Source organism: Thermobia domestica, chromosome 16, assembly GCF_964235325.1.
Source record: "Thermobia domestica chromosome 16, izTheDome1.hap1.1, whole genome shotgun sequence".
NCBI classification, from domain to species: Eukaryota; Metazoa; Arthropoda; class Insecta; order Zygentoma; family Lepismatidae; genus Thermobia; species Thermobia domestica.
In genome coordinates, this window is record NC_137469.1 from 123879831 (window position 1) to 123907009 (window position 27179).

Sequence of the window (27179 nt, forward strand, 5' to 3'; positions counted from 1 at the left end):
GTACCCCAGAATGCACTGTGAATTTCTTAGATTTAATATTATTAAAAATAACATATTGAATTCTTTCACTCAAATATGAATGAAACAATTTGACCAGTTCTTGTGATATACCAAATGTTCTCAGTTTACTAAGAAGTACCCCATGATTAACCAAATCAAAAGCACGTTTAAAATCTGTATATACTACATCTACTTGAGACCTTTTATTAAACGAATCATTAATTACTTGATTTATAGTCAGCAAATTTGAAATAGTTGATCTATTGCGTCTGAAGCCATATTGAGAATCCGATAAATTCGTAGATACATGATTAAACATATGTTTATAAATGATTGCTTCGAATATTTTAGCAGGAGATGATATTAGATTTATTGGTCTGTGATCTTGTATTAATCTTACCGGATTAACCTTAGGAACCGGGCAAACCGCTGATATTTTAAATTTCGCAGGAAATTTACATTGAGACAAAGACAAGTTAAACAAATAAGTCAATGGTTTAATAAAATATTCTTTACAACCCTTGAAAATATAGGACGGTATACTATCATGGCCAAACGATCTTTTACTTTTCATTTTGTCTATTGCTTCTCCAACTTCAGCTTCGCGGATCTTGTCTAAAATCATTATATCTACACTTGAAGGAATTTCAATAGAACATATTTCATGTAGATCTATATTAGATGGTTCACAAGTATAAACAGATTGAAAGTGTGTAGCAAAAGCTTCACATTTTAACTTAGTATCAATAATTTTTTCGTCGTTATATTCAAGGACAGATTGATTCATATTAACTTTTGAGCATCTTCTATTATTTATGTAATTCCAAAACTCCTTAGGTTCATTAGCAATATTCGCTTCTACCTGATAATTATAATTTTGAAAAGCTAATTCAATGCTACACTTAATTTGTTTCCTAATATCTACAAAGTGCATGTAGTCAGAATAACGCTTAGATTTTTTAAATTTACGTCTAATGCGATCTTTCTTCTTTAATTTTTTTATTATTTCAACAGTGAACCAAGGCGGATAGGAACGTTTACTCTTAACCATTTTTGGTGCGCATTCATCAAGTACCTTGTACAATTCAGAATAAAAATAATTAACACCTTCATCTACATCATTAATTACGTACAAGGAATCCCAATTTTTTCTTTAAGAAGCTGATACAGCTTCAGAAAATCACATTTGTTAAAATTATAAACTGCGTCACCAAGTTCGTTATAGGTTTTACAGTGTTTTAGAAACTGAATACTAATACTCAAACTCGGGTGATGTCTATCTTCTTGGACAAAGCAAACGTCTGATTTGGCAACTTCAATATTAGGTATGTTAGTTAATACTACATCTAAAATTCTATTGTTTACGTTTCTAACAGTATTTAATTGCGAAAAATTCAAGAAGCTCAATTTGTGTAAAACATTAGTTTCCAAATTAGACAAAGTTACGAAATAATTACCATTCATATATTCTGTTAAGAACCCAAGATTGAAATCACCGATAATGAGAACATTATGGGACAATGATAGTTCTTTGAATCTTTCAATATTTCTAAAAAAATCTAAATAATACTCTTCTTTGCTATAGGGAGGGAAATATACTACACAAACGTATATAAAAGTTGAATTAGATAACTCAATTCTAACCCACAAATCTTCATAGTTCGGTAATTCAAATTCATTTAATCTCTCTGAAGTATAATTATTGTTAACAGCTAAGAGCACACCACCCCCATCACGCATTCCGCAACGTTCCAGATCTCTATCCTTCCTAAAAACTTGATACTTGTTATCAAACAGTTCAGTACTAAATATTTCAGCTTGTAACCATGACTCAGTAATAGCCACACAGTCAAAATCATACATAGTTGAGCTCAGATAAAAATTATTAACTTTTGTTTTTAAACCGTTAACATTTTGGTAGAATATATCAAATGTGCTATTAACTACTGACATACTACTAGAATAGTTTTTGATATCAATAAATAAATAGTGTTGTGGATTATTTTTGAACAAGTATTCGAGCTCTTCTTACACGACAGAATAGTAAATATTTTCCCATAATGCTATATAGATTCATTAAAATTACTATGTACCAGTCATCATACTTAAATAGATTTAAATAGTATAATATCATTAAAAATATTGAAATTACTAATCTGCTTATTATTCTGAACATTACACCTTTCAATTCACTCCACATAATATATATAATTAAATATGTATATTTAATACACTCTTTAGACTTAATTTTCGTTTACTTACTATCATCATCCAAGTATATTACTCAATTAATGGGCAAAGTGCTGTCTCCTTCATTGATGGAATGAGGGAAACCTGGCAAATCATCTTCAGTTTTTATAATCAGTACCGAACTACTTTCATTTTTTCTAATTAAGATTTGGCCACTAGAACTAACCCAACAAAATTTGTGGTGAGTATTTCTCGCAGCGTTCCTTGCCTTCCAAAAAAGTTGCCTATTTCTAGGGGACAAATTTACATTCACAAAAATTTTTTGATCATCACTTCCAGAAACTAAGTTATTGCTAACCAACCCTGTATTTCTTTTACTTAACCACCTATCCCTTACAGATCGTGTCTTGAACTGCACAATTATTCCTTTTCTCTTGCTTTTATTAGTACCATTTGGAATTCGGTGTACTACATCTATATCTTGTTCTTCGCAATTTAATCGCAATTTTCCTGCCATGTCAATTACAATTTCTTTCAAATTCTCACCAACACGCTCTTGGATTCCATGAATTTCTATGTTTTTGTTACGCCCGTATTGGTTAAGATCATTCAATTCTATAGCCTGTTGTTTTAGTTGAGTTTTCAACTCTACATTTTCCGCTTTTAATTTCGTGATTTCTTTATCCCGTCTGACGTTCTCCCTAATCTCTACTTCAAACTTTTTAAGTAACTCATCATATTGATTGGACATGAATTGGACACTTGATGTTAGTTGAGCAATCTGAACACACAACTCTTCAAGCTTTGTTCCTATATCTGTAATACTAATAGGATTACCAATCGTGTTACAAGTAGTAGAATCATTAACACCTGTTAAAGCTACAGTACTCGTGGATATTGCTTCAGTTCTCATAGAATTTTCACTCACATAACAACGTTTACACTCATTACAAATCCATTCTCTTATATTACCTGTTTGTTTCATATCAATATACATTTCTACCGAAATATTATAGCATGCTATGTGAAACAGTTTATTACAAGTCTTATTTGAGCATTGTAATGCATCATCATAACGACTAATTTTCGAATTACACCTCGTACAGGATGACATTATAGCTATATTTAAAGCAGAACTCAGGATTCAAAATGGCGGACAATGAACGTAGTGAATTACTTGACTTCTAGGAACTGGCACCCTGCTAACTGGAACAAAACACTGTCTTAATGCAAAAGAAAACAGAACACTGCCTCAAATGTGCCCTTTTTCCTACTTATTGAGATAGTTATGAAGAAACATATATATATGTATATATATTATATATACCACACTGCACAGTTGTTGTTAATATTAAAAACAAACAAATGTTATTTACTTTTAAATTTCTTATTCACTTACAAGCACACTCCACTTCCCTAGCCAAGCCTCCAGCGCCAAGCAACCAGCCTCAACAGAATGTTTGTTTACGATCTGAAGTCACCAAGTTTTCAGTTCTAGGGATCAATCACCAGCTCTATATTGCAACCAAGAACTGTTATCATTACCGGTAACACTTCATGTTCACCTCACTATCTTCAACAGCTAAGAAAACTTAGGAATTCCACTCAAACACAAATATAATACGGAGCTCTTACTCTGCAGATCCTTCTACTCCATGACGACACGAACTAGTGACATGAATGATAATCCTGTATTTTCAATTTAGATTTATATTGGCAGAGAAGCATTTGGATCTTATTTATAATTACAAATATTGTGCAATTCGTTCTGTTCTCAAATGATAATTGCATGGAAGTTCGAAATTTTCTCTTGGCTGTCACATCGACCCTCCTACTTGTGATATGGTATAAAATAGTTTTTACACAAAGCAATTTGGCACATGACATAGAAAATATTTGTTCGAGTTTCCGTCCCTCTCTCACCAGGGAAGGGTCCGAATGAGACATTCGAGTTGCCGAACGACATGTATCAGATATGAAAGAGGTGTGAAACTATGAACATATGCAAGTTTATAGCGGCGGAGGGCAACATGGAGAAGCAGGAGAGCCGGAAGAAATATGGCTGACTTTAGGACTCAGCAACACAGAAAGATAAGGAATCAATCGTTCTGCGCGTGAATGACCACAGAAATGAAGCTAAATGTTTAGTAGTAGATGGATAAGATCTGCTATATGTAACGAACATCAATGCCGCCATATTGCAAGTGGTTATCTAGAATTTGGATTCACAGTATAAAAGAGAAAGTGGGTCATGTGGCATATGAAGTAGTACTGAAATTTTACCAGGAATTTATTGGTGTTAACCATTATGTAGTAACTCTTGTGAGTTGAGAGTAACATGCAAGAAGGGCGTATATAAACTCTGTGATTGTCTCACTAGTATGACGCAAAAACTAGAGGTTGGAGAACTCTGGTTTGTATACAGACCAAAGGAAAAGTGTGTGTACATGCAGAATAGTTGCGAGTAAAGGAAAGATTGTCATTGACGACAGAGGAAGAAGAGACCAAAGGTGAGTCCGTGCCACCTACTGTGTATGCTATTTGCAAGCAGAAAATACGAGAGAAAGCTTATTAGTTAATATCTGCGATATCAGTAAAATAGTCAAGTAGGATAAAGTGGTTGGTAGGAAGGTTAATGTGGCATTGATCGGTGAGCCACTGTTGCGGATGTGCTAGAAAATGACAAAGTATATCCTAATTCATCATTTGGAAAAGTTTTTTTCTTCCTGTGGGCATGAATATGAATCCCAAGGTAATTGTGTAATTATTAGTGTATGAGTTTGGGACATGCGACAATAATCCCTGTGTAGATCAGAAATGTAGTTTTTGGTGAATATTGATACAGTGGTCGAAGAATAACAAACGTTAGAGATAGATTAGAACGTGTCAGTTCAGAACAGCTCTTCTGTATTCATCACACTCTTATAGATACTCTTCACATCAACTGTCCTTCATAGATTGGTGTGTATCTTTCTCAATATACTTCCTTATGTGATGATATATGTTATTTTCTTTGAGATGAACCACGTCGTAGTTGTACGTGTAATCGATAGGCCTCCATTGTGCCGGCTGTCTTAGCCTATCAAAAACTATCCATCTTTAAGACAGCGATATTACCAGCTCTTTGCATGTACAAATTCTCTTTGTAATTTTTTTCTAGATGTGCTCATATGCCAATATTATTCCTACAGATTATTCCAAAATTTGTTAAAATATCACCTCACGACTTTTTTTATGTTACTTCTCAACTCACAATGAAGTTACTACAAAATACCAAAATGGTTAATACCAATGAATTCATGGTAAAATTTCAGTCTTGTTTCATATGCCGCATGGCCCACTTTCTCTTTAACATTATGAATCCAAATTCAAGATGGTCAGTTTCAATATGGCGGCCATGATGCTCATTACATATGGCAAATATTATCATGAATCTACTACTAAACATTTGACCTTAATTTCTGTGGCCATTCACGAGCAAAACAATTGATTACTGAGCTTCCTGTGTTGCTGGGCCCTACAGTCAGACATATTTCTTCCGGCTCTCCTGCTTCTCCATGTTGCCCTCAGCCGCTATAAATTTGCATATGTACATAGTTTAACACCCTGTTTCATGTCTGATACATGTCGTTCGGCAACTCGAGTGCCCCATTTGAACCCTTCCCTGGTTAGAGCATCCTGCACACCTTCTTGTTAGACCTTGCGTTGGCATATGGTCCCCAACATTCATCATTGATTTGTACACACCACTTGGACGTCCAGAGGCTCTCTTTCTCTTCACAATCGCATCTTTCTTTCCCAATTAACGGGATGATCTACCTTTTCTCGGCACAAAAATTTTTATATTGGACCTTATGGGGAGAACATGGCTACCGAATTTCCTCAGTTTCTAAGGAACTAGGTATCTCTAATGGGAAAGAAAAATTTTGCAGCATTCTACAGAAGTTTATTAACAAGTTGAAATACTTAAATTGTATATTTGTCTGCTACTTTAGCAGAAATAAATTATTAAAAAATAAATAAATTAGTTTCTTTTTATACAAATTATAATATGTCTAACTTTGGAACCAATTATAGTAGAAAGATCAACTTTTTTTTATTTTATTCCTTGAGAAGAAATGACTCTAATACTTTTAATCACAACCATATTTGATACGCCAATTAAAAAATAGTATTTTAATATATGTATTAAAGTCCACCTGTCAAAGTTTGACGAGGGTAAGTCACGCCCCACTCTAAGCTTGGCCGCGGAAAGGGTGGGGGTGGTGAAATGGAGGGGGAAGGGGGTGGATGTCTGAATGAAACAGGTTCTCGATCAGTTTCTGAGATTACCTGTCAGCTGCCAAATACTGTTAGCTTTACAGAGTTTGTCTCCCTCAATGGTTCTATACTAAGAGACTGGACGATGTGGTGTGAAGTATCCTCTTTTCCCCGTTACCTCTGGAACCTGGAAGTTCATCAAGATGCATTCTAGAGTGCGCGGGAAGAACAGTATATATATCAGAAAACGCTGTTATTTTGGGAATTTTTTTCCCTTCCGGACAAATATTATAGCATACAGTAGTGGCGAAGGGAAGGGGGGCAGAGGGGTGCCCCCACAGGATTCCGACAATGTAAAGTCCTGGCCCTAATATATAGGTGTCCGTAAAAAAATGTTCCCTAAGTTTTTTTTATAATAATGTCTTGGGAATATATTTCAAATTTGAGGTGATTTCCTGGTAGCCGTCATTTTCCAATATGGCCGCCGCCCTACGTAAATCTCTCTCTCTCTCTCTCTCTCTCTCTATATATATATATATATATATATATATATATATATATATAAAGAGAGAGATCGTGAACCAAGGCACTTAGAAAGATAATTTTGGTGTCAAACTATAGGTTTCTGAGGCCGATGAATTTAAATATGGCATTGTTTATTGCCACTTAGAAACCTTACAACCTGGCAACACTGTTGTCTAACGATTAACTGTACAAAGTTGCAAATGCGTATATGCACGCATTACTCTAGGATGTAGCGTACTTCCTCAGGACTAAACGAAATCTACTTTTTCTGGTAGCTTTCACCACGACAAAACATTTTACATGGTAACATGAGAGAACATTTGTCTAAATCCAATATGGCAGAAAATTTGATGGCTAATTACTAGGCAACCAAGTAATGGACTTATTCAAATGCCTGTCAGTCCTAATTGGCCTAGAGCCTAGAGAATCTGAGAAAGAAGCAGGATACGGTCTCATTGAAGAAGCGTCTCCTGAGGGGGCGAGGGAAATTTAAAATACTCCATTTTTTAATGAAAAACACGGTTTTGCCTCCTTGTCCGCAGACAACACTGCACACCAAATGCTATATAAGACGTTCTCTAAATAGCCCTGTTAGATCCAAACTGTATTGTGTGTAAACCGTGCATTTTCACGGGGGAACAGCGGAGCAAAAGCCCTGTTTTTTGTGATATTTCTTGTTTCGCGTCTTACTTCGCTAAGACTAAGCATTGTAAACCAATCTCCAATTATCCTATAGCAGTGTTAATTTCAGATCATTTCCTCCGCAGGCACCACGCACAGGGGGAAAGCGACTAAAAATTGCGTGCTCCACAGAAATTTCTGCGAAGATCTCAAGCACCCGAGGGTGAATTTCGTAGCTCTTGGGAGAATTCCCCCAGAATCACCCCTGAAATCATCACTGTCCTAGGAAGTTGAAACAAGAAGCAGGATACGCAAAAAAGAACAAACTTTCAAAGCATTTAAAGTTTAGGCTCGTTGCGCTAAGCGCCTTCTTAGGACGAGGATATGGGAATTGAAAAATGCACGTTTTCTTTTATTTATTTATTGAAAAACATGTTTGCCCTATTTTGTCCCCAGACAACTATGCAGACGACACACACCAATTGTCTTATACAAAAATGTTGCCATGATAGCTCCTGTAAGACCCATTTGGAACGGTGTCCATACTGTGCATTGTTATATGGGGACAAGGGAGCAAAGCCCTGTTTTCTTTGACTTTTTCGTTTTCCGCGCTTACCCCGCTAAGACTACGCACTGTCAGTTAGTCTCGATTTATCCTAAAGAGTTGAAACAAGAAGCAGGATACGCAGAAAAGAGCATACTTTCAGAATGATGACGTCCTATGGGTGGGACCTACAGTTTAACGTAGGATCCGAACCACTTGTGTCTTCATCGGGAATCAAACAAGGGACTTTATGATTATAAGGGATGAGCGTAATTATTCATCCACGACACACACATACAAACATATATATATATATATATATATATATATATATATATATATATATATATATATATATATATATATATATATATATGCAGATATAGATGTATATATGCAGAAAACACTGGATAGATTTCCACATCACCCGAGGGGTACTATCCATGATGCGTTACCTTTTTATTTTTACAATGGAAGGTTCCTCTGTAGGCATATGAAACCATTGATTTTCAGTTTCTGTATGCAGATTAAGGTACTGAGACTATTCACTAATGACATCCATGCACTTATTTACAATATTTACATTAGAATACGAGAAATATTTTGTAAACAGTAGGTTATTGCAAATGTTTACTGTGATGAATTAGATATGAGTAGTACAGGGGAAGAGTGACGAATATCACATTTTTAGTAAGGTTTGGTTGTTAGGTTTAGAATTTTTTTTTCCCCTGCACCAAGTAACAAAAAGTTGTAATCCACTCGTGGATGTACCCATGAGTGAACTACAACCTGCATTCACCATCCATTTTATATATTTTGGTGCAGAAAAAACATTTTCTGAACATAGCCAAACCTGACTGAAAATGTGGCTTTCATCGTTCTTCCCATGTACTACTCATATTTGAGTGATATATGAATTTGTATATTTACACAAAGTGACAGTTTCTCACAAATAAACTTGTGCTTAAGAATGCGTTACACTGCCCAGTACATACTTTACAATATGCTTTATATTTGTGGCCACTAAATGTTTTTATTGTTACTGACACCGAGGTTCACATCTTTACTTCCTTTGTACCTTTTTTGTGGATTGTCATCTGCCTTCGTGAATGGCCTCTTTAGTTCCCTGATTGGGAGCCCACGAAACATACGAGAATCAGCGAGCTCTGGTCAGTGCTTAAAGTGAGCCGGTATGAGCCGGTTATGCATCCGAAAGTTAGAAAATTGGCCGGTATGGCATACCGGTAAAAATAACTTATTTAAATTGTAATTTGTGTGTAGAAAAACAGATTTTACACATAGCAATAAGTACGACTTTAGCATTGAGTCAACAAATATGTTTGAACTATCAAACATTTCGTTGCTGCTGCTTCGAAAGTAAATAACAGTTCCCCATCACTCTATTCAATGGCAGAATTTGTGCTCTTGACTTTATTCAACATTTGTGCGAGGAATTACACCCCCTCTGAAAAATTCCTAACTACCGTACCTCCACTTAAAATGACATTAACAGGACTTTAAAAAAAATCAAAATTATTCTTTTCCCACTATCTGGACTTCTGTGTTTATAATTATAAGAAAATTAGTGTTGATCACGAGACGAGACGAGACCAGAAGAAGCTTTTGAAAATGGAAATGAGATTGAAAAGAATCATTAAATACTAGATACTAGAGACGAGACGAGAGTGGCTACAAAGTCCTGAAAACCAGACGGAAAAGCATATCGGGATATATGTGTTTTCTTGTTTTAATGAACTTAAAAGCCACGTTGGATCACTATGTTAATAGCGATGTTTAAGTAAGCGTACCATCAGTGCTCTTCCACATTTAGATCGCCAATATGCTCAAGCAAAATCCTTAAAAAGCATAGCGCCTCTGCCTTTTTACCTACTTCATAATCACTATTGCTCAACAGTCAATTTGGCGGCAGAAGTCTAAATTCTTTTTCAACAATAGTAAGCTTAAGCCTTGCAAGCCATTTACCTTTTACAGTTTTATATTTGGATATTTAAAAAAAATATATATATATATAAGTTCATTCAGTTTAGAGAAGGGAAATTAGGGTTGCGCACGAGACAAGATTTGAGGCGGTCTCGTCTCGAAAATGTGCTGTAAAAGCGATGTCTCGACTCGAAAAATGTATATTTCTCTATTGGAAGAGCTGGGTCTCGACTCGAATTTAGTCACGAAAATTCTGTCTCGACTCGTCTCGTGCGCATACCTAAGGGAAATTCAGTTCGTTACCGGGACTAGTTCCCAAGGAACTAGTTCGAAATAAAGACCAATTCAAAAGAACAGTTCGTTTAGTTCGTCTATGGCGGATACTGTAACTTAAGGTTCAGGATAACAGACATTGTATGTAACAGTGGCGGATCCAGGGGGCGATCGGGGTGATCACCCTCCCCAGAAGAGGAAACTTTCTTATTTTTATATAGACCTATAAATAAAACTCATCTCAGAGTTTGAAGCTGTTAAAAGTAGCTCTAAGTAGCAGTATGACAACCTACCGCCCACCACTCAGAAGTCGGTTCTGGATCCGCCCCTGGTATGTAATAGAAGCCAAATTAGTAAATATTCTAACTGTGTTCCAATGTGTTTTGTGTATTTTTAGGGATCCACATTTATGTAAAAAGTATAAGAATTTCACACTTTGAGCTGACAGAAAATTCGTTTTTAAAAAAAATCGTAAACTGGCATAAAACTTTTTTTCTGTTTGCTGAATTTGTATTATGTGCTAGTAATTATTTACCGAATATTGTGATGATTAGCAATATTTAAAGTTTCCATGTTATTGAATGGAATACAAGGGAAAACAATATACATTGAATACTATTTATAAATATTTATTTCGGTTTAGACTGATAATAGTGGGGAGTAAACATTTACATATTAGTCCTCACTCTCACTCTCACTCTCACTCTCTCTCTCTCTCTCTCTTTCTATAGATTTTTCAAGTCAAAATTGATCCAAAAATGTCAGGAGTAGAGATCCTCTTTAGGGTTCTGTCAAAATTACTGCTCTAAGTAATAATATTTGTTTCATACCGTCACCTCATTTGATGTCACTTTAAGCACTGGCTCTGGTAGTATACATTTCATATAAAACCATCGCAGTTTTGGCACAAGGTCATTGAGGAAGTCTTCATTACGTTCTATTGTTATAATGGCATAATTTTCATTCTGATTACTAGGTATCTCACTTGCTACAGGGATGAACACGAAAATATCACACTTCTTCATTCCAGCACAAAGCATTTGCTGTTGAATTTGGTAGTAGTACGTGTGGTTTTTTGGGGAAAAGAAATTTCATTCTTGCGTAGCCAGAAGGATTTTATTTTTTCGCAAGCTTCAGCGATACTTTCGCAAAATCGTGCACTGTAAGGACACTTTATTTCCAAGAGATATGGTTCTCCTTCATCTTGATAAACGACACCATCAGGACTTGCCCCTAGGAAGGGGTTTTGTTTATCTATGAATAGACCACAAGGAATAACAGAGACTCCTAGAACCTGTTCATATTTTCTTCGTGCTATAGCCTCGTGTGCTTTCCCCCAATTTGTCGCAACAGTGTTATATTCCTTAGGATACACCAGGTCCTTCACTATCTTTGCACAACTAGTGTTTTGTTTTCTGCAAGCAATCCTTTTTGCATTTGATGCAGTAATCCGGATTTTTCTTTCCTAAAACCAAGTCTCAGTTAGGCTTTGATCACGTGTTTGTTCCTCAATTATCTTGATTCTTTCACTACTGACTGCCACCTTCCGTTCATAATAGTCCTTACAGGGCCGGATCTGACACACCGAGTTCTTTTATACAGCCCGCGAAATTGTCCGTTATTAAATTATCCGATAATTATTTCTTGTGAAAATGTCATATATTACCTTTTACAGCCCGTGACGACAGTAAGATTTCTGTGATTCGGCCAATCTTTGTTCCCACTTGCAAATGCCTGATTTATAGCATTTACGCTATTAGTAAGCGCTACTGAGGTCAATAAGAGTTGAATTATATTTTTGCGAGGGGCGCATTGTTATAGCATGTTTTCTAACGCACAAAGAGATGTTCTGAATGGGGGCAGCTATGTGTATGTTTAGCCAATGGAGCCATTTGTATCTTTGTGGCTTTGCACTCTAACTCCTAATAATAATAATAATAATAATAATAATAATAATAATAATAATAATAATAATAATAATAATAATAATAATAATAATAATAATAATATAACTTTTGCCTCCTGAAAATAACCAGATGGTAAAGTTATGGTAGATACATTTTTGGAATTCGAAGGCATTTTAGAATGCTTGTCTATCATCTGGCTATCAGAAATAATTGATCACCATTTTCTCTACATATCTATAATTTTCTTACAGGGTAGAAACACCTCCTCGGAAAAGAGAGAGAGAAAAAAAAGAGAGAGAAAGTGGCCGAACTTGGGCTATTGAACGTGAGGACAGGATGTTTACATTCGCATTGACACCTGCTGTGAAAACGGTCCCTTCATATCTCTCGGGATGAAAACAGAAGAAAAGGGTGGGCGCGGATGCCTTACCCTCGTCAAACTTCTTGACAGGTGGACTTTAATACTTATATTAAAATACTAGTTTTTAATTGGCGTATCAGATATGGTTGTGATTAAAACTATTAGAGTCGTTTCTTCTCAAGGAATAAAACAAAAAAAAGTTGATCTTTCTACCATAATTGGTTCCAAAGTTAGACATATTATAATTTGTATAAAAAGAAACTAATTTATTTATTTTTTAATAATTTATTTCTGCTAAAGTAGCAGACAAATATACAATTTAAGTATTTCAACTTGTTAATAAACTTCTGTAGAATGCTGCAAAATTTTTCTTTCCCATTAGAGATACCTAGTTCCTTAGAAACTGAGGAAATTCGGTAGCAATGTTCTCCCCATAAGGTCCAATATAAAAAATTTTTGTGCCGAGAAAAGGTAGATCATCCCGTTAAACCATCTATTCTGCAAGTGAGATCAGAAAATCAATTAGTGGCATTCTTTTATGGCATATGTCTTGAAATATGATCCAATCATTAACCACTGACGTCATCATGAGTTTGAAAAACACATGCTTCCACCACTTCGTTGTCTTTCTGTCAAAGTCATAATAACGTATTTTTTGTTCTGATAAGTCGACACCACCCATAATTTTATTATACGTGACAATGGTTTCAGGACAAGGGAGATGATGTTTGTTGCAGGGTGAGTTGAGCAATGGTTTGTGTTGGCTCTGTGGCAATTACTCGGAAAAAGAACGTCTTAAGTATTCATCCATCTTTACGCTAATGTCCCAGAACTATTTACAAGGAACTCGGATTCACCTTTCTGCAACATTGTGCTACACTGGGGCATATTTTTCCTTGCACTGTTGCATGTGGCAACCGCTGCAAATGGAAGACTATGCATGAGGATGATTGTGGTTAAAAAAAACACTTGCAAATGCCACTGTGATATCGTTCCTTCTAATTGTTTAAATTAGACGCAGTACAATTATTTCCCCAACTGTCCCCAATGAGGTACTTCCATCATTGCCTCTCCATGCCTAGACTTCAACATCATATACATAACCATTTTGAGCATCACAGCGTTCCATAATTTTATTCCTCGTTTGTTCTTCAGCGGCAGGTATTGTTGTATGGTAGACCTACCTTTGAACTTATCCATTGATTCGTCAATACCTTGGTATGTGCTATCCTCTCTTGTTTTCTGGAATGACTGTTTTAGGCAAGAAATAACTTAATCTATTTAATCAGTTTTTGATGCATCATTTGGTTTCTTTGGCTGATTGAAGTATAATTTTGATAAGCTGGTATCGATTGCGCGAGGTAGCGTTTCTGATGGTCATATTCCCTAATGACACATGATTTGACCGGGAAAACCTGGAAATTTATTGTGTGACGCCACAAGAGTAACTCCCAAAACAAGCATTATTTCTGCTGGATAATTGTTCAGAATTTGTGAATTGTTTTTTCTCTTCGTAGTTTAGCTAACTGCATGTTTGTGCACTGGGATATGAATATAAATAAACTATGAAAGAACACCTGCTGAAACACATCTAGTTCACTGGAAGACCTATCAATTTTGAGGGCACATAGTAACTGGATTACGTTAGCCAGTTACTGATCATTTGATTTGAAAGACAGGTTTTACGTTTCACTGCAGTACATCTACACGTACCGAAGGGCCAGCCACTGCTTCATCACTAGCACCATGTTCTTCACCTTCATCTGTTCCACTATCTCTAATTTCAATTCCACTACTGTCTATTTGATAATTATCCTCAACTATGGAATCATCACTTTCACAATCAAGGTCAAATATCTCAAGAAATCTTCGAATTTCATCTGCATCGTACTTGCACTTCGAACACCACTGACTAAAGAACTCATTTTCTTTCATGATCGAAAAAACAGTTGCTAAATTGCGGTTTCCACAACCATTGGGATAAATAAGTCTCACTCAAAAATACCAGTGGGACACATTTGTCCCAGCTCAAAATAGTAGCTAAAAAAACGTGTTATGTCTGTCGTGGATTCATGACTTTTCAAAACAATAATTAGTTTTTAAAAAATCAAGTGGAGAAACACTAAAATAGATAAAATGGAAAAAGAGAGAACAACAATATTGAATAATAACGTGAGAGATATCTAGGGAACAGACAGGCCCGTAGACAGCCCAAAAATTTAGGGGGAGACCAGTAGAGGTTAGGGAGGCCCGACCCAATCATATTATACTTCATCACCATATTATAGTTCATATGCAAGCCTACCGTGAAATTTTATGGGGGCCAGCCAAAGTTTAGGGGCGGACCCCCTTGCCCCCGTTGATACGGGCCTGGGAACAGAGGGTGTCAACAATGCGACCTACAAATGCAATACGTACTTACAAGAGCAATGTAAACCAGCAGCAGGCTTCCCTTTACCAATGGGACACAGATACATAGCAATAACAAGCGTTAAATTCTCATTGATTCTGTTAGAACCTAATGTGGGACACGTACGTCCCAATTAGTCCAGGAAAATTAGACAAAAAAAAGGACAAAGCACGAACATTTTTATAAATATGCTGAAAATTAGTGGAGATGTTAAGAATGTTATCCTAATCAACTCACTCAAAGTCCAAAAAATCCGGATTGGGAAAAGCGAGATATGACGTCATCAATATTGCCGCCGACCGAATTCAACCTTTAAACTTTAAAACATTATATCTACACTGAATTTCAAGATAGAAACTTTGTTTTTGCTTCATTTTGCAGAAAATACATTCGACATTGTTATTTAAAAGGTTACTTGTCTTACATTGACACTGCTTTCAAATAGAGGACCTCAAAGTGAAAATAACGTGCATGCTAGATCCGTTTTTGAGATTTAAATGTAAATAACTTGGAAAGGGTTACACATACGAGAAAATATCCTGAAGTAATCGTTTCAAGAGCTTTCCAGCGAGCACAGTTATGTTGTTGTATCTCTACAACTAACGGAGATATTCAATTTTATGTACAGCAAGCCGTAAACTTATTAAATTAATTGTGAAGTTGTAGGGGTTAAAGACCAGTTTGTAGGGGATAAAAGATTAGTGAAATCTATATAAGAATAGTGAATTTTCTTAATTCGGTGGGTAAAACCCTTACCAACATCCTTCAAAACCCAAAAGTCTCCGCTGATCCAACGTTTGAGTCATCCAAAATGTCGACCATTTCTAATATGGCTGCTGTATCTAAGGGTTTATAAATTAATCTTTGATCCGGACATTTCGGATAGCACGCTGGTGGAAATTGGTGGAAATGTCTGGGTAATGTTCTAAGTAACATACTGAAAGTCCCAAAACGTCCATTTTGGGATATCCACTATATTGAGAAATCACCATCTTGGATTTGACGTTTCTGAAACACGCTATATTGAGAAAACCTCCACCATCTTGGATTTGACGTTTCTGATAGGTATAGCTCTTATACAGAACATTCTTTAAATGTTATTTTTATTCCGAGTTTCCTTTTGAGCTCGTATCTTTTAAATTTACATGTACATAAAGTGAGTGTGAAAGCACAACCGCAAGAATAGTGGGAAACACGGTTCTTTGAAATATATTTACCACCGGAATACAAAACATTAGCTGTATTGCTCCTTCCATTTGTCAACTTTGCAACTCAAATGCTACCATCATCTACACTTGTCTTTTTTTTATGCTGTGGATCAGTTCAAGCGAAGAAATCAAGTGTGTAGTAACGTTTTATCAATCACTTTACGCGAAGGCATTGGACATAGTTTCAACCGCTGAAAAAGACACTCCGCTATCAGTAGCGTAGCGTGGTATTCCGAAATGGGGATGCCAAAGTTAGTCACTTGTCTGATATAATACAATACAATGCAATGCATGTTCAATGTGTATTTTCCTTAACAAGTGAAAGGATTCACTATGCAGCAAATGTTGTTTCGATGACTCATTCTTTAGAGCTTTCTTCATGAAATTACCCAAATCAGAAATATCGTTTGAACACCACTCCGACTCCTTTGCCCCAAACATAATGCAGACGAAACATAACATTTTATTCCCTACAGAACACCCAGAAAGCCAAGAAAATCTATCATCATACCACGAAGACTGAAATATTTGCGACTGATTGCTAGTTGTCGTTTTTATGGAAAGCTTTGGGGTAGGTCGTCTCCCTTTCAGAGAGCAGCGCTGCTCGTAAGTCAACCGAGATATGGTAGTTTTTAACAAAAAAATAAATTAAATTTGTGTCTGGTACTGTTATCGTAGTCATCATTTGCTAAAAGTTAGTAAGATACTATACCTTGTAGCAGCCGAACACTTTCCACAGCTTTGTCTCTTAGTTATAAATGTAATTTTCTTCATACTACAGTAAAAAAATAAAACAAATATTCATTTCAAATCCCAACGCAAAAATATATATATATATATATATACTGCCAATTTTTCTTGACCACCAACGATCAATGTTGCTAATCAAAAGCATAAATCTAGTACAGAACGCAAGGGCATAGCCAGGGAGAGGTGAGCCAATAATTTATCACAAGAAAGGAGTGTAAAGCCATGTTCATTAAACAACTTGCAGAAGCTTTATATTTAGCACGGCATAATTTGCAACCATCCCATACGATTACACAACACAAATAGAAGATTAACAGGCTGAGTCTGCTCATTAAGGGCCACAACCAGCCATTAAAGTTTAGGAGAGAGGCACAAATATGCTAGGGGGTCCAATCGTCACAATTCTGGATCTCTTTTATCAATAACTACTCTTGATAATTAGGAGGCCAAAACATTTAGGGGGCAGGCTCCCCTAATTGCATGCCTGGTGGAACATACAGAAGCAAATGCGTAGATTACGTTAGACGCCAATAAGCAATTGTCTCAGCTCCTTTTCTGCTACTAGCATTGTGACGAGAAAAACCAGCTCCACTTTTGTATAAATATTGTTTTCAGTATAATTCCCTTTATTTCTTTCTCGTGGGCAGCTTCTTTCTCCGCATACCATACTTCAATCTCGTTTTTTTTTATGTCACCCCTAGAAATTTTTCATCTTGAGTCCGGACCTCAGGTGCCCTTTCGTGAATATGGGCCTGAGTGTTTATATCATTTGAAGATACAAATAGAAAGCACTTAAAGCAACTCTGGGGGCCTATTTCTGTGTACCTACTTCATTGTCAGATATCCAGATACGGAAGAGCACAAGTAAACTTTGTGAAGGGCAGAGGGTGGCCTACCGGATCGGTGACCGTGATTCTACAGAATGCATTATAGTTATGCTTGTGTGAGTCCTCTCAAAGAATATCTGGCTACATTCTGGGACATGATATGCATTTATGATGTAGATTATTAGTTTGCCTTTAATTACTATTACAATTACTATGCATTTAATTACGATTAAAGCATAACTATTTTTATACTATCATTTACATAAACGACATGCTTCATAATGGCGTTGAACTAACTATTTATGTTTTGTTCTATTTCCTTGACAGCGGTCGTACGTTCTATACAGAAACCATAGCTTAGTTCAAAATATATAGAGTTGGCAGTACTTGAGCATACGCCAGCTTATATCTAAAGCAAATGTGGGGTTGCAAAGGGATGGCGGGGAGTAGTTGGGCATGCGCATTCGACAGAAAGCAGACGAAAACCCCGATGCTGGCAGTAAGTCTGGATGCCCGAGGAACATAGCATACAACACGAGGAAAGACAGAAAATGTGCATCTGAGTCATGCGCATGCGTAGGTTCCGCTTGCCAAAGTAAAGCGAGAGAGCGCATCCACAAGATTGCAGTGGAAATAATTGTGATAATTATAAGCAAACAATTTATAAATATAAGAAATACGTACTTTTTTCTTATTAATAGGGGATGCCGGGCATACAGGCGTTCCCTTACGCTACGCCGCTGTCCGCTATTATGTTTAGTTTTGCGCCTAGAAGGTTTCCAACTCCTCATATCTTTTAAGGTTCTGTGTCAAACATTAAGACTGGAAGTGGTTTAGAGAATTTTGGGAATCTATTTACGCCAAGAATGTGTAGATGAAATTCCGGCTGAGTTAATTTTAGCTAAAGGCGAAAAATTGTGGAACAAGATACACAAACTCATTCTCCTTATCTGGAACAAGGAAGAATTGCCACAAGAGTGGAAAGAGTCAATCATTGTTCCAATTCACAAGAAAGGCGACAAAACTGACTGTAATAATTATCGAGGCATTTCTCTTCTGTCAACATCCTATAAAATCCTTTCAAATATTCTGTTAGCAAGATTGACCCCATACGCAGATGAAATTATTGGAGATTATCAGTGCGGATTTAGACAAAATCGATCAACTATCGACCAAATATTTACCATTCGCCAAATACTCGAAAAGAAGTGGGAATACAATACCGCGGTACATCAACTATTTATTGATTTTAGAAAGGCTTACGACTCGGTTAGGAGAGAAACATTATACAACGTTCTTACAGAGCTTGGAATACCGGGAAAGCTAATTAGATTAATTAAGATATGTTTAAGTGAATCCCAAAGTAAAGTCCGGGTAGGAAAATTTTTGTCCACGAGCTTCCACGTCGAAAATGGCCTGAAACAAGGAGATGCGTTGTCGCCATTATTATTTAACTTTGTGCTGGAATACGCCATAAGGAAAATCAAAGATAGCAACCAGGGCCTAGAGTTGAACGGCATTCACCAGGTTATGGCATATGCTGATGATGTAAATTTAATAGGAGATGATAGGAGAACAGTAGAAATAAATGCAGAGATATTATTAAACGCTTGCAGGGACATGGGTTTAGAAGTAAATGCACAGAAAACTAAATACATGGAAGTGCGTCGGGACCGTAATACGGCAAATTGTGGAGGCGTTAAAATATTAAATAATACTTTTGATAAAGTGGATACTTTCAAATATTTAGGATCAATATTAACAGATGAAAATCATATTCACGAAGAAATTAAATGTCGACTAAAAGCAGGGAATTCGTGTTACTATTCGGTTCAAAATCTCTTGTCGTCGCGAATTCTGTCGAGGAATTTGAAGCTTAAAATATATAAAACGATAATCCTGCCTGTTGTTCTGTACGGTTGCGAAACATGGTCGCTTACTCTGAGGGAAGAACATAGACTGAAAGTATTTGAGAACAGGATCCTGAGAAGAATATTCGGACCCAAGAGGAACGAGAATGGGGAATGGCGAAAGCTTCATAACGAGGAACTACATAGTTTATACGGTTTACCCAACATTGTTTGGGTCGTCAAGTCTAGGAGGCTTAGGTGGGCAGGTCATGTAGCTAGAATGGAAGAAAGTAGAAACGCTTTCAAAGTCTTACTGGTAGACCCATAGGAAAACGACCATTAGGAAGACCTAGGCGCAGATGGGAGGATAATATTAAGATGGATCTCGCAGAGATAGGAATACAAAGTAGAAACTGGATCCAGTAGCTAAGGATAGAAGTCAGTGGAGAGCTTTTGTGAACGCGGCACTGAACCTCCGGGTTCCATAGGCCATAGAGTTAGTTAGTTTAGTTATTTACGTCAAGAATATTGTGATTTATAATGGCAAGTCACGCATACTTTCTAGTCCTTCGGGCACTCGTTTCTTGACGCAAGTTTCCTTGACAATCCTACTAGAAGATCTGAAGAAGGATTCCTACTTCACTCAACAAATGAAGACATTCCTCAATGATCTACTCGAAGGAAAAGTTTCGCTGAAAGCAGTTTGCACGTCTGAATGCTTGATCGAAACTACCAGGCTGTTGTACGTCAAACTGGAAGAAGTTTCCTCATATAGTCGTACTGCCAGATTGTGGGTGCAGTGCATCCGAATGGTCAACATTATGCGTCTTTTTATTAGAGCAAAACGCTCTGTCGATTAGGAACTCCACCCCTGCTCTGTAAAATGTACGATTATGTATTTGCACTCCGCTAGACACCTAAATTACGCAAAGTTTGCTCAGATTTACCTTCAGCAAATGATGAAATTAGAAGGAACCGTGACAACCTCTGAATTCGAACGGCTCACCACCCAAGGCTATTTCATTATTAGAAGATCGGACAAATTGGGGTCAGGAGTTTGGGAAAACATAGTCATTGCGCAATGAGTTCTCGACATAGAGCGGACTAAGAAAACTGTTGGAGGACTGATACGCGGACGGGGTATGTCTGAAGGAGTAATTACTCGTTGGGGCTGTGCAATGCTAGCTTCATTGAATATTATTGAGGCGATTAAAGATTTTAGTGGCATCTATTCCGAAATGTCCACGCAACATGCAGAGCTTAGTGGATGTCGACGGGCCAGAGAGAAAAAGGACGTCGTAAAGCTAGTGGTTGCCTCGTACTCATAGCTCATTCGAATCACAATCAGATCATCTTTTTTTATCATCTACTGGATTGGTTGCTGATGAAACCGTCAATTATGATGATGCTCATGAGTGTGGTATACGCACAATAAAATCAATTGTGGGTCAGCGCTTCAGTGACGTTAATATTAAGCAAAGAGATAAGTACAGTCATCTGCAAATGTAGCGAGGACACTGAAAGACACATCCGTTGAAGTAAATCCAAACCAGCTTTTTCATAGCCTTCTGTACGTTGTACGGAGTGAAGAGGAGCTAGCAGTTTACTTAAACTACTAGCTAGATACTAGACCAATTGCACTTTTCGATGGTTTAGTAATGCAAAAAGGAAACAAGTCAGCGTTCGGGAGGAGGTAGTACCTTGTGAGAACACTCTTCAACCAAATTCTGTTTTCACAATAGATGGAGGATTCCTACTGCATCGACTGGTATGAGTCCGTCCAGCAAACGTTGAACAGATATGCCTACAGTATGTGAAATACATAACTAATCACTACAGTTGGAGAGTGATAATGTTCGACAGCTACATCTCTCCAAACACAAAGGACAAAGAACATGCCACCAGAGGTAGAAAAAAATCAGCGACAGAAATCGTTATAACAGACGCTACACTACCAATTGTACTATAAGAAGTATTTATGATAAACGCAAAGAATAATACACAATTCATTGCACTTTTGTTAGGATATCTAGAAAAAGCTGGCATCAAAGTACTTCAAGCTCTAGGTAGCGCAGATACGATGATAGTGTTAAATTCTGTAGAAGCGGCAGAAAAAAAGACTGAATTCCGCCATTGTAGAAGAAGACACCGACCTCCTTGTTCTTACGGTTTCTCTTTCTCGTGACCAAACCGTCAGAATGTTAATACCTGGGTAGGAAAACGCAAACAACAACATCTTCTGCAGTGAAAACTAAAGGTTGGTCTTGGGTATCTTCCCGTACTTCTCTTCTTCCACGCTGCAACAGATTGTGACACAACTTCCGCGTTCTTCAGGAAAGGAAAAGTTAGATCTTTCAAAAAGGTTAAAGAGAACGAAGTTTTGAGGAAAAAGGTGATGATAATTTGACAAACCAAACGCTACTCATGAAGAAATCGCAGCAGCACAAGGACATTTTTTCTTGCTTTGTATAATGGATGTGACATTAATGGAAATTTAGACCAAGCAAGACATCAACTGTTCGAAAAGTGGAAAAGCTATTTCTGAAATCAACATTTAATTTGGCGATTGTTCCTCCTACTCCTTTGCAGCCAAGCAACATTTCTAACGAGTTTGTCAGCATGTGAGCCTCAAAGTCAAGTCAGTGTACTTTTCTCCTCTCTTTCTCTGCGAACAGTTTTTCACTCATTTTCCTTGTTTGGAACAGCATGTTTCCAGTTTGAATCAAACAAAAATTGTTTTACCAGATTTTTTGTGCATTTTATATTTGTGGTCGGGCTGAGGTGAGCTGTCGTGACTCTGCAAGGTCCGGTGGGTAGTTCTCACAGTAAGAATCATAAGTAAGAATAGCAATCTAAAAAACACCATTCATGAAAATTACACTACTCTAATAGTTCTCCACTTTTTTACTCAAATTAAAATTCATATTCACCCAATATTCTGCATTTAGTTCTTTTGTAGTTTTTCGCTTTTGTATTATACGTTAATATTTATAGTCGCTCGTGTGTTTGTTTATTTATCTGCTAGATTCAAGAGCGGAAGGGTGTGCAAAATATTAGCTTGGCCCTAGAAATAAATTTATCGGGATGATACTTTGAAAGCTACACCCCAAAACGCTAACACCCAATATGGCATTAGTTTTCAAAATGGCCGCTTTTCCAAAATTGATGCAGTATGTTAATTAGAACACTCTTCACAATATTTCCACCAATTTTCAACGTGTTTTTATGAAATGTCTGGATCAAAGCCTAATTTATAAACACTTAGAGGCAGCAGCCATTTTAGAAATGGCCGACATTTTGGATGACTCAAATGTTGGGGCGGCGAGGACTTTTGAGTTTTGGGGGATGTTGGTAAGGGTCTTGCCCACCGAGTTACGAAAATTCACTAATTTTGTATACGTTTCATTAACCTATAACCCCTACAAACTAATATTTAACCCCGAAAGTCAAAACTAATTTTATAAGAAATTATGGCTTGCTGCACATAAAATTGAATATCTCCGTTAGTATTGGAGATACAATAACATAACTGAGCTCGTTAGAAAGCTCTTGAAACGGTAAATAGCGATTACTTCAAGATGTTTTTTGGTATATGTACCCTTTTTCCAAGTTATTTACAGTTAAATCTAAAAGAGGATCTAGAATGAACATTATTTTCACTTTGAGGTCTTGTATTTGAAAGCAGTGTCAATGTAAGACGAGCAACCGTTGTAAACAACAATTTCCAATGTGTTTTCTGCAAAATGAAGCAAAACGAAGTCCCTGTCTTAAAATGCAGTGTAGATATAACGTTTTAAAGTTTAAGGATTGAATTCGGTCGGCGGCCATATTAATGAAGTCATATCTCGCTTTTCCCAAGCCGGGTTTTTTTGGACTTTGAATGAGTTGATTAGGATAACATTCTGAACATCTCCACCAATTTTCAGCTTGCTTATCAAAATGTCCGGGTTAAAGCATAATTTTCCTGGACTAAATGGTAGTGAAAGAGTTAAACTATATTAATATAATTCCTAAATTATTTTAGTATAAGACCAATAAAGTGATCTCTACGTGAAATGTATACTGATGTGTAACTTTACTCTTTGAATATTGAAAGCTTCAAAAACATCATATCACATCATGTCAAGAAATTAAATCAGGTTATGTAACCCATTATAATAATCGGTTGTTTGGAAAATAGAAGAATTGATACTAGCGCTTGAATCATTAATAAGATAGCGATATGTCGATCTTTTTAAAAGTCTTTTTAAGTTTCTTCAATTTCTCATGATGAAAAAGTTTTCGTAAAGTATAACATTATTAGCGTACAGTATTAGATAAATGCACTACTCGACTACACTTTAAAAATAAACTTAAATATTATAACATATTCATCTGTGTAAAATACAAAAAGAAACATTTAAGTCTGTGGGTAATGTTCATTCATCAGTTAACAATCATCACTCTGCTAAATTCGTTGGCTGCTTACTTGAACACTTGTTCTAAAATTAATAATATTAATGATGAACATGAATTGCATTGCTATTTATTATTAAGAGAAGGGCGTATTAAATGCAAATACGGTTGTAATTACGCTTATAGAATCCTAGAATATTTATTTTATGTGGAGTACAACAAAATTAGTAACCAAGCGAGATAAACATAGTATATAAACTACAGACAGTTGTTATAGTCTACTTTTAGCACAGCAAAATGTTTAATGAAATTTAACCCCTTCCAACATGAAGTATACAACCATTAACAGGCCACAATCACATTTATGGTTAGACGTTAATATTAATGTAACTGCAAGTTAGTTGGCCAAACTAAAAAAAGGTAATTCTAATAAATTAGAACTTTTCATGAAGTACCATTTAGATGTATAGCATACAGAAAGCAGAAGACTTCCGAAGAACAACTGCTAACATTGAAAATATTTCATTGGCTGAAGCGTATACATATTACACATACAGAATGAAATAACATTGAACATTATGATACAATATACTAAACAAAGGTGTAACAAAAATTATAACAACTAAGCAAGTGCGTATTTCACCGTCATGAAATTAATGTTATCTTCTGTTAGAAATAAATTAATTTAGTGAACTCATTTTTCTTAGAAAGAAATTAATTTATTGAACTATTTTTCTTAGTAAGAAATTAATTTATTGAACTCACTTGTATGAAAAATAACCAGTACAAATCCTACCCTATTTATGAGAATCTAATGTGACAAAAAATCTAGTGCATATTCCAAATTTCAGAATTTAGTATTAACAATTTGCTGGAGAATATAATGTGCATAAAAGTTTGGGTATTTTTACAAAACTATCTGCATGAATGGTGTGTCTGTACGTCACAGTTAGAAAAGACAAAATGTAATATTGTACTTAAGAGTGTATTTTAATACATATACAACGCTGAATAAATAATATTTTTACCAAACTAAACACTCCTAATTATTATTTGTAACAAACAAAATACTTTTCCCATCGCAAACGTTCGTTCTTAATACAAGGAATACTTAATACTTGGAACTTATGTCTCTTTTACTAACAAGTTTGGAAATTTCACTTCATTATCTTGTGCTCCGAATGCCACAATTACAGACGTGACTCACTATGCTGTATGCAATAATATGCAACAACAAATTGAAAACTTAAAGCACAGATTTAAACACTTCGGGACACTGTAGATGGAATGATGGAGTATTAGTTACTCTAGCCTTAACTAGTAGTTCTGTTAACTGTAAAAGTGAAAGGAAGATTTTACAAAAGTTGAAGATTTACAACGGTTATTCTTGAAAAACTTCACCACTAACGATGATCTTCGTTTTAAATTTTTTTAATATAATTTTCCGGAATTTAGTATCAGATTATTAAAGCTATATGTGTATTTACTTCTTTGAGCAATAAATCATTTTTTGAAGGATCAATATAAAGGGAAACTCATATTCCATGTAAATCTCATTGTTTCTAGGAAATTTATATTTAATCCTGTAAGAAAAGAAAGAACAATCTTTGCAACATTTTTTTCTTTCAGTTACCTCCCTTATGGGAGATTTATAAAAGAAGTCCCAGCCAACAATTTTCTGCAACATCTGTTCTGTAACCGATGGTTTCATAGCAATTTTGTTTTTAAGGAGGTCTACTATTTCTTCTGTAGCCTGCTGTATGAAAAGTTTACAGTATTCCCACCGTCTGTTACTACCTGCACCTATCATTTTCTCGTTTCAGTATTTTTCTTCAAACTTCTCAACGAAAAGATTTCTTACTTCTTCGTTTTTCAAACTTTTCAGTATTCAGAGTCCTGTTGCCTAATTTTTCTTCTGTCTACATTTTCCGTTGAATATCTACTTCGGCCATCACAAAGTTATGATCAGAGAAAGTGTCGGCTCCGGTAAGGGTCTTACCGTGCTTCAAGCTATTTCGGTACCTGCTCTGAGTCATAATATAGTCTACCTGATATTTTTGGTTGTTTATTGAGGATTTAAATGTGTATCTTCTTCTCTTGTGCTGATCGAACGAATGTTTCCAATTACTAGTGAATTCTCTCTACAGAAATTTACCAATCTTTTCCATTCCATTTCTTTCTCCTAAACCATATTTGTCTACGCCACTACCTTCTCTCACAACTGCATTAAAATCTCCGATTATAGCCACGCAAGCATCTTTCTTACCCCTGTCTATAATTTTTATATTTTCTCAAAATTTGCCTCAACTTCTTCAGTTGTATGCAAAATGATCGGTGCGTATGTCTGTATCAGTACTAAATCCTTCTTTTTGCCTTCAAATCTTAATATCATAACTGTACCATCAACAAATTCTAATTTCACCACCTGCTCTTTTAAATGCTTGCCAAGAAATAATTTTACACCATTTTGTCCATTCGATTTATTACCTGAGCAAAACAGTCTACATTCTTAGCTCTTCAACACTTCATTACATTCTTATCTAACTTCAGAAACTCCAACCAAATCTCGATTATTTTATTTCGTTTATAATTTAAGAGTTCCTAACTTCTCTTCCTGTAACATGCTACGTACGTTCCATGTCACCCTCCTAAACATTTTACTCTTGCTTATATTTCTTTCGCTATCTATCTTCTTCACATTGTTACTTTCTCGTTCAATAGTCCTTCCAACAACATCCCCCAGGAAATTTGAATGGGGATATTTTACCTCCGGAATAAAAAATTGACCTGAGAAAGACTATCGTACATGTTCTCTTTCTGCTGTCAATAAAATAGGTAAAAATAGAGTGGTGGTTTACAGTTGCCTTCACTCCTTTAGTACACCAACCGTTGAAGTCACTCCTACCAGTTAGAGATCATTAATAGCACAGTCAGATTTCTTGCAGTGTCAAAGTAAATATAAAAACGTATTACCTTCTGATACTACCATGTGCATCTAAAACTTTTGGAAAGTGTACACAATAAGTTTCTTGTTCCAGGACACTCATATCTCATATATGATCGATTCTTTGGCACCATAAATCAGAAGAAAATGAAAACGTCAGTTCTGTATGAAAT